The following is a 15,351-nucleotide window of genomic DNA, read 5'->3' as shown; positions in this document are numbered from 1 at the left end:
AGGGAGTGGCTAATTGAGAACAGTAATCATGGCGGGCAACACTAATCAGCTGGTCGTGTGGCAGTGGAACTGCGTTAGTTTCAAAAGGCGCAGGGCGCATCGGGAACCTATTGTGTACCTGTCCTCGCTACAACGTACAACGCGTCTCTCAGGACAACATTAAATCGGCTGGACTCGAGACCGTTCTCTGAGTCAAAAATACTCGGACCGTGGCTACACCCGTCACTCGCACAAAAAGCGTTGCGTGCATTAGTACAGTATTTGACGTGCACCGATTTAAGAGACTGCTGTAAGGAAGAAGTGCGTCGTGTAGAGCTCCGCAGCCGAATCGCCAGCGCTACTGTAGTGGGGCTCGTGCTCGACGCTGTTCCTGGTGCGCCTGGCGAAACCTACGCTGTTGTGTCTTCCTGTCGGCGTCCTTCGTGCCGTCCACAGCCGTGCTAGACTTCCTTGTCATAATTGGTGGAGGTTTGCTAGGGTCTCCTGCAATCCTGGAATTGCGCAGCCGGATCCTCCCTGCCATCATGACCTCCGCAAGCGCCACGAGCCTACCACCACCTGCTGCCCAGTCCTCCGTATGCCCCGGCACACTCCGTCAGCGGGACACTCCCATCTTTAGCGGTGCTGATGACCATGACGTTGATGACTGGCTATCACCATACGAACGTGTCAGTCTTAACAACAAATGGGATGACACCACGAAATTGACCACCGTCCCTTTTTACCTTACCGGAATTGCCCACTTGTGGTTTCCCAACCACGAAAGCGAAGTCCCAAGCTGGACTGTGTTCAAGACAATGTTCAGCGAGGTCTTCGGCCGCCCTGCTGTTCAAAAGCTTCGTGCCGAACAGCGTCTGCAGTCGCGCTCTCAGCAGCCTGGTGAGACCTTTACGAGCTACATCGAAGATGTCATCGCTCTCTGTAAACGCGTGGATGCATCCATGACTGAGGGCAATAAAATCAAGCATATCCTGAAGGGCATCGACGAGGATGCGTTTCAGATGCTGATTTCAAAGAGCCCCTCGACTGTTGGCCAAGTTATTGAACTCTGCCAAAGCTATGACGAGCTCCGCCGTCAACGCCTCCTCACCCGCCGTTCTGTTCCCCATCAGGAATCATTGTCCGGCTTGACCTCTCCTCTTCACGATTCCAACCTCCTCTCGCAGATCAAGGCTTTCGTCCGGGAAGAAGTCGCTCGCCAGCTCTCCCTTATCTCCAACCCGCCGGAGTCCAGTTCGCCCCTTAGTCCGGCCCTACGACACGTCATAGAACAACAAGTGTCCGAGGTCCTTCCTCTAGAGCGGGCGCCTCAACTCACCGCCCCCCTGACTTACGCCGACGCCGTCGCACGACCACGCCCGCCGACGTTCCGGGTTCCGCCTCCGATGCCTAGCCCTGTTTTTACTTCCCCGCCACCACGACCTCCAGTCCATCGAGCAATTAATCCCTGGCGTACAGCGGACAATCGGCCCATCTGCTATTCGTGTGGTATTCCCGGACACGTTGCACGCCTGTGCCGCCGCCGTCCACTTCATCCACGTGACGACCCACGCACAGCAGCGGACGACCATCCGTTGTCTTACACTCCAGACCGTGATTTACCTCTTCCCCGTCCTAGCCTTCGCCCAGTTTCTGACCGCCGTTCTCCTTCTCCTCGTCGTCGCTCGCTCTCCCCGATGAGTCGACGTCCCTCTACCGCTGACACGAAAAACTAAGTGGCGCAGTTCCCGAGGCAAGAACTGCGTCATCGTCGCAACGCTCAAGCCCTCTTCTTTCACCGCCCAACGTTATTGATGTCGCTGTTGAAGGTGTCTCTGTGCTTGCCCTCATTGACACAGGTGCCGCAATATCTGTGATTACCGAAAAACTATGCCGCTCAATACGAAAAGTTATGACGCCTTTCTTCGGTCCATTACTCCGCACGGCCACAGCACAGCACGTCCAGCCGGTGGGTGCGTGCACCGCCAGACTTGAAATTCAAGGAGTGCTCTACATCGTCGAGTTCGTCGTTCTTCCCCACTGTTCCCACGATATTATTTTAGGTTGGGATTTTCTCTCTGGTCACCAAGCTGTTATTGATTGCTCCCGTGCAGAAGTCGCCTTCTCTTCGCTTGGCAATGCCATATCTGACGACGTTTCGCTTTCCTGCACCAAGTTATCCCTCACTGACGACATCCAGATACCTCCGCACGCATCCGTTCTGGCACCTGTATCCTGTTCCATTGCCTCCGACTCTACCGTACTCTTCACACCTTAAACTGCTTTCATTCGTCGCCACACCTCACCACTCCCAACCGCGCTGCTTGGCCTTCAAGCAGGTGCGACTCACCTTCCTGCCTACAACTACTTCCCATTCCCGATCACGTTGCTTCGCGGTGAATCTCTCGGCACTGTGGAGCCTTACGACACCATTACCGCGTTGGAACTTCCTAATGGATCGTCCGAGGTCAACACCCTCTCCAGTTGTCCCGTACCTGCCACATCGCCTGAAGACGTTTTCAGTCACGTCATCGACAACGTCTTAAACCCCAAGCAGCACCATCACCTCCTCCGTCTCCTCGACAAATTTCGCCCTGCTTTTGACAGCCATAGCACTTCTCTGGGTCGAACGACCACTGTATGCCCCCGGATTGACACCGGTGCTCACTCACCGCTACGGCAGCGACCATACCGTGTATCTTCGACAGAACGACGGGGCATTGATGAGCAAGTAGGTGAAATGCTCAAGCGTGGCGTCATTGAACCATCCGACAGTCCATGGGCATCGCCAGTTGTTTTAGTTAAAAAGAAGGATGGCTCGATCCGCTTTTGCGTGGACTACCGTCGCCTAAACAAAATAACCCGAAAGGATGTTTATCCATTGCCACGGATTTATGACGCCTTAGACTGCTTACAAGGTGCAGAGTTCTTTTCCTCCCTTGATCTACGCTCTGGTTATTGGCAGGTGCCTATGGCTGCAGACTATAAGCCTAAAACAGCGTTCATCACACCAGATGGCTTAAACGAATTTCGTGTGATGCCATTCGGCCTTTGCAACGCGCCCGCGACTTTTGAGCGGATGATGGATACTATTCTTCGAGGCCTCAAATGGAACACGTGCTTGTGTTATTTGGACGATGTAGTAGTGTTTGCACCAGATTTTCCTACTCACCTTGATCGCTTGGAGCAGGTTTTACGCTGTCTCAGTGACGCTGGCCTCCAGCTCAACCTGAAAAAATGTCACTTTGGGGCACGGAAGCTGACAATTCTCGGACATGTCGTGTCGAAGGACGGCGTTCTTCCCGATGCAGCAAAGCTCCGTGCTGTTAAAGAATTCCCAAGGCCAACGTCTCTAAAAGACTTGCGTAGTTTCATTGGCCTCTGCTCGTACTTCCGCCGCTTCATTCGAAATTTCGCTTCGATTATGGCACCGCTGACAGAGCTACTTAAGGGAGATACCAATCTTTCCGCGTGGTCCCCGGCTTGCGACGAGGCCTTCGCGATGCTACGTCGCCTCAGGCGCGGATCCAGGGGGGATGTCCGGATGTCCTGACCCCCCCCCCTCAGATTTCTGTATCGCCCCCTCGCTGATAGGGGGATGGCACTGTCACAAAAAAATATGGCCACCAGCATTCTTCAAAATTATTTTTCGTGAGTACCAGTGGTATCAGCCATGTAGAAGTAAAGCTAGCTCGCTCACAAGCTTAGTTGTACTCCGTAGGGGTGTGGTGGCGCGAAGTTGCCGTAGTTAATTTTTCTCATGAACACCTTGGACCTCCTGGCGCCGGCCGTGCCTTACTCGTCCCGTCGGTGGCGTCGTATGAACAAGGGGACGTCCCTTTTGCCAAGCACGCCTTCGCGCCTGATCAACTTAGTTCCGCATTGGGGTGTCATCGGTTGCCTCATTTGCTGTCATCGGTTCTGCGACCAACCTGCTTAATGAAAGAGATCTCTCGCTGAAGTGTTCATATATAAATAATAAGAACTAACAGCTAAACTAATAACTACGCATAGGCGACTTTTTTTTTAACTGTAGCCCTCATTGTGATCACAGTTACACGTTGACAATATCCAGTACGAGCACAGTACCACGTTCGTACGCTACAAGTTTTTCATTGTAACTTCGCAGTTTTATTGTCGTACATTTAGCATAGGAAGCTCAAAGCCGCCGGATCCTTTTATCTGAGTGGGCGTTCTCGCGGAGCGGGACGAAGCCTCGAGCAGCGGCTGCGAAGTGAGGGAGCGTGACGTCAGCGGCCAACGCCAGCGTGCGGGCCTTGGATGGCGTCGCGTGGTTAGAGAAACGGGAGCGGATGCGCGCCTTGTGTAAAAGGATGACGTCACGTGGGAAACAAAACATGAAGACGCTGGCTCGCGCTCACGGCTACTACGCCACATCGTTCTTCTTGTAGGTGGCGTCGTGAGTCTTCATGCGCGGTGATTCGCATATCGCAAACAACCAGCGTAGTGGTTGCCGCGTTGGAGCGGAGCGTTACGCCCGTATTCAAGAACGTTCCTCTAGTCAACACAACACCTCGACTCAAGAGGAAAGATAGCACCGCAATCCCTCCAAAGAAGTGGTCACTGAGCTTCATGATCATTCATGGGAATTCTTCAGAATTGTCACGTCTTTATCACTCGAGAGGCGGCGCTGTGCTCAACAAGGTGAAGTGGAGGAAGAGCTTCGAGTCGAGGGCTGTTTGAGAATTGGGAAGTTAGTCCTACAAAGCAAACGAAAGTGTCTCAGCCGAACACAAAGAATCTTCTTAAGGAAATCAAGGTGTCCCAACAGAACTCCAACGACGGACCCGTGCTTACGCATTTATAACGAACCTGCGACATATCATCCCAAATTTTATTTTAAGAAACAAAACAGGCTAGATATACCGGGTGTTCAAAATTAAGCTTTATGGTTTTTTTAAAATTAGGCACTGGGAGGCACGTGAAGACTACCAGCGCAAATAAGTTGTGTGGCCAGGGGGACACAAAGTGAGATAATTATCGCTGTCAGCAGCCGAATTAACTAAAATTGAATAATTAACTTTTTATTGGCTGCAGTAAGTGTATATGTTTGTATTCACAAGTTAGAGGCAGTCGTGTTTCTACACAGTTTCACTTGGAAGAATTCTTCTAGCATGTCTATGCTCCGAGATATCCAACTCCAAATTTTAATGGTCGTTCGCATGATTACGCATGCAAGAGAGGGAGGATCGGCGCAAAGCTCCTCCATGATGTGACGCGGCTGTTGGGTGCGGCGTTTAGTCTGACAACGCGGCGGAGGCATTGGCAAAAATTATAACTGCCCCCCTTCCCCTCACGGCTGGCGAAATAAAAAAAAATCGAAGAACCCGTAACCGCTGTCGTTACACGCGACCGCGCAGCCTGTAAAGATGGCGGCAGCTGCCATGCCTAGGTCACTCTAGCCATGCCGAGATAATGGCGCGAGCGGAAAAGCCGGAGGGCAGCGCGCGTGCGTAATGGTGACTAGACGATCGGGCATGGTCCTTGTTTGGGCTACGCAAATAAAGTGACTGCTGATTTCCAAGTATTGTAAGTTTTATTGAAATCAAAAGCAACAACTGCACCATCAACAGGAGAAACCTTTTTAGCTATGCTAACGAATATTTCATACTGCCGCTTTAACTTTGGTGTTGTCATGCACAAATCTCATGACAACACTTCACCCATCAAGATGTCAATGCCCTAATATGTTCAAAATGCCTCCCTTCCACAGCAAAGCAAAGCATAAACCACTCTCGCGTCGAGTCGATAAATCTGCGCAGTACGACAATTGAAATTTGGAGTCGGATATCTCGGAGCACGAACACGCTAGATTAATTCTTCCGACTGATGCTGTGTAGAAACACGACTGCCTCTAAGTTTTCAATACAAACATACCCACTTACTGCAGTCGACAAAAAATAATTGTTCAATTTTAGTTAATTGGGCTGCTCACAGCGTAATTATCACCTCACTTTGTGCCCCCCTGGCCACATAACTTATTTGCACAGGTGGTCTTCGTGTGCCTCCCAGTGCCTAATTTTAAGAAAACCATAAAGCTTAGTTTTGAGCAACCTGTATTATCAGGCACAGCCGCCAAGCACATGGCTGTATTGGGTAACGTCCTTTTCCTATAAGCTCGGAGAAACCGATACCTGGCTTCGCTATAGGGCTTCTTCCTCTTTCTGGGGTTTTACGTGCCAAAACCAGTTCTGATTATGAGGCACGCCGTAATGAAAGACTCCGGATGAATTTTGACCACCTGGGGTTCTATAACGTGCACTACAACGTAAGCACACGGGCGTTATTGCATTTCGCCTCCATCGAAATGCGGCCGCAGCGGCCGGGATCCCGCGATCTCGTGCTCAGCAGCGCAACGCCTGAGCTGACTGAGCCACCATGGCGGGCTACAGGTGTTGCTCTAGCCGTATAAAACGCGCGTTTATCGTGCGCAGAAACGGTGAATTTAGGTAAATGATAAAGGCTACTATCATCATCATCATCATCATTGACAGAAGCTGACCCCCCCCCCCCCCCCCTCAGAAAAAACCTGGATCCGCCCCTGCGTCGCCTGCTTACAACACCACCGATACTGCGCCATTTTGATCCAACTGCTCCCGGCTACCAAGAATATGTCGTTGCTTACGCGAGCCGCACTCTTACGAAAGCCGAAGCAAATTATTCAGTCACGGAGAAAGAATGTCTAGCGATCATCTGGGCCATTACAAAATTTCGTCCATACCTGTACGGCCTGTCCTTCGATGTTGTCACCTATCACCACGCACTTTGCTGGTTGTCGTCCCTCAAGGATCCCTGCGGCCGCCTAGCCCGGTGGGCGCTGAGGCTCCAAGAGTACGACATCCGGGTTGTCTACCGCTCAGGCAAGAAGCACGCCGATGCCGATGCTCTCTCGCGCTCACCTGTCCACACCGACATTGTCAGTGTCTCCGTCCTAGACGACCCACTTCCACCATTCGCTTCTGTCGACATGGCTTTGCAGCAGCGCAAGGACTCCTGGATTTCATCTTTGATAGATGTAGTGAGATGATTGCGGACCGTCACGTTTGTTGACGTGCGGTGCGGTGAAGGATGGAGCCGTAGACGTTTAAGTTTGAAGATAACATATATTAGAACTAAGCACTCTGTAAAACACTATACAAACAGCACGACGCACACACCACACAGTGACTAAAGTACATATAACCCATGCATGCTACGTCCCTACGCTACAAGGTTCTTGCTCACGTCCTCGTCGTCTTCAGTAGAAGGAGACCGTGGTAGGACGACTTGGTCGCTGAGCAAGACGTAGTGGGTCGACTTGCCGCGATGCTGGGTTAGAGGTGGCGGCGGCTCGAACGTTGAGGATCGGCATGCGATCAGACGACCAGGAACAGTACTAGCCGGGAACAGTCTCGCGGGCAGGTAGTCGCCGCACAGGTCACCGACATCCGCAGGAACGCAACTGCTCAGGAGGTTGCCCAGCGGTTCACCCGAGCAACCCTCTCGAACCCTGGCTCTTCGAACGCCGTCTCCAACGCCTCTGCTGCGCTCGTGCCTTCTACCTCTTCTTTTTTTTTTTCGGCCGCGCCACCTCGTGCTCTCTCTCTTCTTTCCGCAACGCGCCGCACATGTAGTCAATGTCGTCGTCGTCGTCGTTTCACCACACTACCCCTCACCCAAGAAAGTTGTTTATCTTTAACCAACTTTGCTCTGAGGAGTGGGCTTGCAGAAGGAGCACTGGTTTCACTGGCACTTATCGCACACACTTGAAAGTACACAGACTGTTCGCACTGTTCATACATTTCTAAAGCACACGCACACGATACACAAAAGCAGTAACCTCAACACATACATAAACAATAGTCGGTGTCATTTTGGGGACTACGAGACTCTGCTGAGGTAGTCGGCGCCAATGTTGTCACTGCCTTTGATATACTCGACAGTGAAGTCATACTCCATGACTAGCAAACTCCAGCGGAGCACTCTGTTGTTTACATGCTTAGCTGAATTAATGTAGGAAAGTGGTTCGTGGTCTGTTTGCAAAACGAAACGCTTTCCGTAGAGGAACACGTGGAACTTTTGGATGGCCCATACAAGGGCGAGGCCTTCCCGTTCTATGGTGGAGTAGCGTGCCTCCCTGGGTTGTAGCTTCCGGCTTGCATATGCAACCGGGTGTAAGACCCCGTCTGGCGTTGCAGGAGGACAGCTCCCAGGCTTGTTGATGAGGCGTCTGTCCGAAGTACAAATGGCTGCTCTAAATCTGGGGACCGTAGAATTGGCTGCGCAGAAAGCAAGTGTCGAAGTTTGTCGAAGGCTTCCTGATGGCACGTCTCCCATGCGAGTTTGTTTGGTGCCCGCTTGCGAGTCAGGTCTGTGAGGGGTGCAGACACTTCGGAATAATTTGGCACAAAGTCTCGGTAATAACCGGTAAGGCCAAGAAATGAGCGGACCTCCTTTTTAGTGGTCGGCCTCGTGGCGGCTTCTATTTTCTCTAGTGTCTCCGTCTGTGGACGTAAGGCACCATGGCCTACAATATGTCCTAGAAACTTCACAGAAGTGAATCCAACTTCACTTTTTGAGGGTTTGATGGTCAGGCCAGCGTTCTTCACTTGTTGGAAAAAACGTCGGAGAGTATCAATATGTTGCTCCCATGTTTCTGTGGCAATCAGAACGTCGTCAAAATAGTGATAAATATTGGGGATGTCGTCTACTACTTTCCTCATCAGCCGTGTGAATACAGCTGGCGCGGTCTTGATGCCGAATGGCATGAATCGGAACTGGTACAGGCCTGATGCTGACTGGAAGGCGGTCATCTGTTTGCTTTCTGGTTGCATTGGTACCTGCCAATACCCTTTCGTGAAATCGAACTTCGAAAAGTAGCGACTCTTTCCTAGCTTGGCGAACATCATGTCAACCCGTGGAATTGGTTCATTGTCCGTAATGAGCACTCGATTTAGTTGTCTGAAATCGATGCAGAGACGCATGCTACCGTCTTTCTTCTTAACTACCACCACCGGCGATGGTATGGTGAGTGCGAAGGTTCAATGATGCCTTGCTTCAGCATTTCCTGTATTTCCTCTTCGATGGCCTTTTCAACTGCAAAAGGTAACGGATATTGGCGTACGTGCACTGGCGCTTCCGTGGTCAGTCTTAGTTGGCATTCTACAAGATGCGTCTTGCCAGGAACATCCGAGAATATGTCTTGGAATGCACGCATCGTATCCTTTGCTTGGTCGCCTTGCTCTACTGGTAAGTCTGTGGCAATCTTTACGTTCTGGTACGTTTCTTTTTGCTTGAGTACAAGAAATGTAGGGTCGCTATTTTCAACACCTTCGCGAGTGTTGACCGCGGCAGCAGCCTGGTGTTTTGTCGGCGGCAACGACTCCCGCTCCTCGTACTTTTTAAGGAGATTGATGTGGAAGGTACCTTCTCGTGTGCCTAAGTCTACGACAAAGTCGATGTCGCTTCTCTTGTCAATAATAGTAAATGGTCCCTTCCAGGTCAGTATTAGTTTGTTGTTGTCGGATGGGAGCAGAAGTAGTACTTTGTCTCCCACGGCAAGGTGTCGAACCTTCGCCTTCCGGTCATAATATTCCTTCTGGGTCGCTTTTGACCTTCGAAGTGCCTCATGGGCAAGTTCGCACGTTCGGTGTAATCGTTCTTGCAGCTCCACAACGTAGCCGTACGTTGTTTTTGTCTCGTCATGCAGTTGGCTTCCCGACCACAGCTCCTTGAGGATTGCCATTGGTCCTCGTACGTAGCGTCCATAGAGCAGATCAAAGGGCGAGAAACCCAAGCTTGCCTGCGGGACTTCCCTGTAGGCAAATAACAGTGGGGCTAAGTATCGGTCCCAATCTTTCAGGCTTTCTTGGCACATCTTTCGGATCATTTGCTTTAACGTTCCGTTAAAGCGCTCCACTAGACCATTCGCCATTGGATGGTAAGGCGTGGTTGGTAGCTGTTTAAAAGACAGCAGACGGCTTAACTCTTTCATGAGCTGCGAGGTGAATTGTGTACCTCGGTCGGTTACTATTTCTCGTGGAATGCCGACCCTGGAAAACATCTCAAGCAATGCCTCGGCAATTCTTTCAGCGGTGATGCTTGGCAACGCAACCGCGTCTGGATAACGGGTTGCAAAGTCCACCATAGTTAGGACATATCGATTACCACTGGTCGATATGGGTGACAGGGGTCCAATGATATCGATAGCGACGCGCTGGAAAGGCGTATTGATTATCGGCGCGTTTCTCAGAGGCACACGTCCTACAAGATGTTTTGGGACGGTCCTCTGACAAATGTCACAGGATTTCACAAACCGCGTGACTTCTGCTTGCACACCAGGCCAGTAGAATTCTTCCGAAACCCTATCCGCCGTCCTCTTTGTTCCTTGGTGACCGGACAGTATGCCTTCGTGTGCGATCTTCAGGACGGATGCTCGAAGGTCCTTCGGAACAACCAGCTGTTCCACTTCTCTCTGTGTCGCAGACTTGTACCGCCGGTAGAGAAGGTCATTGATGATGACGAATATGGCAGTGGTTGATCGTGTCGTTTTAGTCTTGCCAACGTCCGCGAAGCAACCACTGAGGCTTCGGTCGTCTTTTTGCATTTTTGCGAATCTTTCGGGACCAACGTCCAACGGGCTTGGCATGACTACTGGCAGCTTTGGTGATTCTTTGCCACCGGATCGTGATACAGCAGCCACATCATCATCGCAAACAGGTTCGGTGTTGTCCTTGCAATGTAGACAGCCATCAGTACGTTTTTCAGGCTTTAGCGCGGCTTCGTTTCCAGGCAACTCGAGAGAGGGGCAGACGCCGTTGATATTGCCCAACACAACGTCATACAGCGGCCGTTCCATGCATATGACAAGTACCGTGCCCTTGTAGAATGGACAGTCGATATCAACTTCGGCTTCTTGAAGTTGTTGAGCGGAACTGTCTAATAAATAAACAGTCCGCGTTTTCCCAGTAAGTTTCTCGGTTGGAACAAGTGCGCGTTTTACAATGACAGTGTCGCAGCCTGAATCTCTGAGAACGGTCACAGGCTGACCTTCCAGATAACCTTGCGCTGTCGGCATTCGTGCTGTCCGACGTATCGGGCCGACGGGGCTTTCCGCACCCGACCCAATCTTGTTACATCGGGTGTCTTCAATGTCTGTTGCGATTTGGCACCGTTCGCGCAGGGTGCTTTCTTGCGTTGTTTGGCCACGTTCATAACTGGAACACAAAGCCTCGTTGCGGTCCTTCGTGTTCTTGGGAAAGCTCTGTGGCTTCTTCCCTTTCACATTGTTCCCGGACCTACTCCCTGTGGCTCCAGACCAGCAATCAGACGGCTTGTGGCCTCGTTTATTGCATATGAAGCAATGGGGCTTTCCTTGAGCGCTCGTTGGCTCTTTTGGCACCGTCCCGCTTTTCACATACGCGTTCTCTTCTCTGCCTCTCGCCAGGTGTGTCCGGCCTTGGGCTTCGAGATAATGATCCGCTGTTGCGGCCAAATTGCTCAAATCTTTACAGCCTCGTTCCTTCAAAAATACCGCGAGCTTCTGGTCGCATCGACGCAAAAATTGTTCCGAGACGACCCTGTCTCTCAAGGCGTCATATGTCCTTTCGGTTTTGGCCAGTTCTTGCCAATGGTCAAAATAACCAAGCAGTCTGCCTGCAAATTGGCGTCCTGTTTCGCCATTTTCGGGTGTGGCCTCTCGGAACTTGATTCGGTAACCCTCTTCGGTATACCGGAACCTCTGCAGTAATGTTGACTTCAGCTTCGCAAAGTCAGTTGCATCTTCAGCAGACATGGGTCCGACAACAGTGAGAGCCTCCCCTGTTAGGCACAAACTCAGGGATAGACCCCACCTGTCACGAGGCCATCCTTGGTCAGTGGCTACTCGCTCGAACCTTTGAATATAAGCGTCGAGTTCATCCCGGGATTCATTAAAAGCTGGAATTAGCTTGTGCGGACTCCGAAAACCTTGACTGCTCGCGCTGCGTTCGTTTGGTTCAGCTGTGCCTGCTTCACTAGGTTGTTGCGACTCTTGCACGCGTAGCCTTAGCTCAAGTAACTGGCGTTCTCCGGCTTGCCGCTCTAACTCTCTGTCGTGATCCTCCTTAGCAGCTTCACGCTGCAGCGTATATCTCTCGCTTTCTCTCTCGCGCTCCTTCTCTATCCACTGCTGGAGTGCCTTTCCTGACAGTCCTAACTCTTTACCCAGACCTATCAGCTTTTCGGCATCCATCTTCAACCACCGCACATAAACAAATTGAGACTCTCAAAAGGTGTTAAAGAGAGTTTTGTCCTGTCGCGGACGCCAGAAATGTAGTGAGATGATTGCGGACCGTCACGTTTGTTGACGTGCGGTGCGGTGAAGGATGGAGCCGTAGACGTTTAAGTTTGAAGATAACATATATTAGAACTAAGCACTCTGTAAAACACTATACAAACAGCACGACGCACACACCACACAGTGACTAAAGTACATATAACCCATGCATGCTACGTCCCTACGCTACAAGGTTCTTGCTCACGTCCTCGTCGTCTTCAGTAGAAGGAGACCGTGGTAGGACGACTTGGTCGCTGAGCAAGACGTAGTGGGTCGACTTGCCGCGATGCTGGGTTAGAGGTGGCGGCGGCTCGAACGTTGAGGATCGGCATGCGATCAGACGACCAGGAACAGTACTAGCCGGGAACAGTCTCGCGGGCAGGTAGTCGCCGCACAGGTCACCGACATCCGCAGGAACGCAACTGCTCAGGAGGTTGCCCAGCGGTTCACCCGAGCAACCCTCTCGAACCCTGGCTCTTCGAACGCCGTCTCCAACGCCTCTGCTGCGCTCGTGCCTTCTACCTCTTCTTTTTTTTTTTCGGCCGCGCCACCTCGTGCTCTCTCTCTTCTTTCCGCAACGCGCCGCACATGTAGTCAATGTCGTCGTCGTCGTCGTTTCACCACAATAGATTACATCTCTGATTCACCTGAACGCCCACCATCCCGAGCACTACGCCAGCAAGCTTCGCACTTCGCCATCCGCGACGGCATCGTCTATCGCCGTAACTACAGTTCAGAAGGCCGCAACTGGCTGCTTGTAATACCCGGCAGCTCCGCACCGATGTATGCGCCGCTTTCCACGCCGACCCTCAGTGTGCACACGCTGGTCTCTTCAAGACCTACACCAGACTACGTCATAAGTTTTATTGGCGCGGTATGTACACATTTGTGCAAAAGTACATTCGCTCTTGCACAGAATGTCAACGCCGCAAGCCTGATCCTTGCCGCTCTTCTGGACCAATGCAACCTTTGCCATGCCCGTCACGACCCTTTCACCGGGTTGGAATAGACCTATACGGGCCTCTTCCATACAGAGCTGCTGGCAATCGCTGGGTCATTGTAGCTATAGACCACCTCACGAGGTATGCCGAAACGGCCACTCTACCAGCCGCGACGGCTCGTGACGTTGCCTCCTTCCGGCTTCAACGCTTCGTTCTACGTCACGGTGCTCCCCGCGAACTACTGAGCGACCGCGGCCGCGTCTTTCTCGCCGATGTCCTTCAAGAACTTCTCACTGAGTGCCGCATTATTCATCGCTGTACCACCGCATATCACCCACAAACAAATGGATTGACAGAACGCTTTAACCGAACTCTTGGCGACATGCTTTCGATGTATGTCGCCTCCAACCACACCAACTGGGACATCATCCTTCCCTATGTCACGTACGCCTACAATACGGCACCCCAGGCAACGACGGGCTTTTCTCCCTTCTTTCTTCTGTATGGCCGAGAACCGTCATTTCCCATTGACACTATTCTTCCTTACCGTCCCGACTTATCAGAGGGTACACCGGTTTCAGAAGCCACCCGGTATGCAGAAGAATGTCGGCAACTAGCTCGCTCCCTTACAACGCAAGAACAAGCGCTACAGAAATTTCGTCATGACGACGGGAGCCCCCACACCCAGTTTTTGCCTGACGCTCTCGTTTGGTTGTGGGTGCCTCCTACTTCGACATCAGGTGTCTCCTCCAAGTTTGTATCCCGATACCATGGACCCTACCGGGTTCTGCAGCAAACTTCTCCGGTGAACTACGTCATCGAACCTCTGACGCCCCCTACGGACCTGCGTCGCCGAGGCCGCGAAACTGTCCACGTCGATCGGCTCAAGCCGTATCACGAGCCATTCGTCCTCACGACGCCTTAGGCCTCCTGTGCGGCTCCGTCTTCAGCGAGGGGGGAAGATGTAAGGAAGAAGTGCGTCGTGTAGAGCTCCGCAGCCGAATCGCCAGCGCTACTGTAGTGGGGCTCGTGCTCGACGCTGTTCCTGGTGCGCCTGGCGAAACCTACGCTGTTGTGTCTTCCTGTCGGCGTCCTTCGTGCCGTCCACAGCCGTGCTAGACTTCCTTGTCATACCGCCTATAGTGTCCCTGTACATTGTCCCACGTGCACTCAGTGCTGATTCTCTCCCTATTTTTCTCTTTCTATTTCCCCTTTCCGTTACCCCTAGTGCAGGGTAGCAAACCGGATGCTCTTCTGGTTAACCTCTCTGCCTTTCCTCTCCTTGCTCTCTCTCTCTCTCTCTTGTGTGGGGGTGGGTATTGTCGTCGGTTCAATCTGTGGTGTTGTAATATGGCGTTGTATTGTAAAGGTATGGGCTCCATAGATGCGGCCGTATCCCTCTCTTGTGGCGCCCGGGTGGCATGAGCTCGGGCTACAGCATGCGCACGCTGATTTCCACGGAGGGACTCGTGTCCTGGAGTCCATACTATTTCAACGTCGGGCAGTGGCGTAGCCGGACATTTTGTTCAAGGGGGGGGGGGGGGCGGCTCAGGTTGCAGCGCAGCCTCCTCCTTATAGTATTCGTCGAGGGATCAAATACATGAATAATAACTGCATTGCCAAGGCCATTGTATATTAGATGCTGCAAACGAATTATTGAACGCTACACACTGTCAAGTAAAATATGGATTTTCTCCTAAACGAATATATTCGTATGTCCCAAAAATTGTGGCAGAAATAACTGATACCAATGCTGCCGCATTTTTTGTCTATTTCATAAGTAAAGAAAATATCACACGAACTTTAGAACTATATCAGTTCGAAACCAGCAAGGCAGTGCATGCAGCTGATATGAAAAACGTAAAGACCATGAAATGAGGACAAATATTTTGATAAATCTTTGTCATTCAAGAACCTTGCTTATATTTGTGCACATATGCAACGGCCAGGAAAAAACCTCAATGACGCGGTCCTTAGTTGCAATGGATTGCTCAGGAGCAGCAGTTACCGGTCGTGTATTGTGAGTAATTGAAACGAAATTATAGAGGCAACAGTGAGTACCTATAAAAGCAGGAGTTCTGCAAACTATACATTACAAATGAGAAGATAGAATGG

The sequence above is a fragment of the Dermacentor silvarum genome, chromosome 5, assembly GCF_013339745.2.
Source record: "Dermacentor silvarum isolate Dsil-2018 chromosome 5, BIME_Dsil_1.4, whole genome shotgun sequence".
Taxonomy (NCBI): Eukaryota; Metazoa; Arthropoda; class Arachnida; order Ixodida; family Ixodidae; genus Dermacentor; species Dermacentor silvarum.
The sequence above is the reverse complement of the archived record's forward strand: the minus strand, read 5'-3'. Positions refer to the sequence as shown.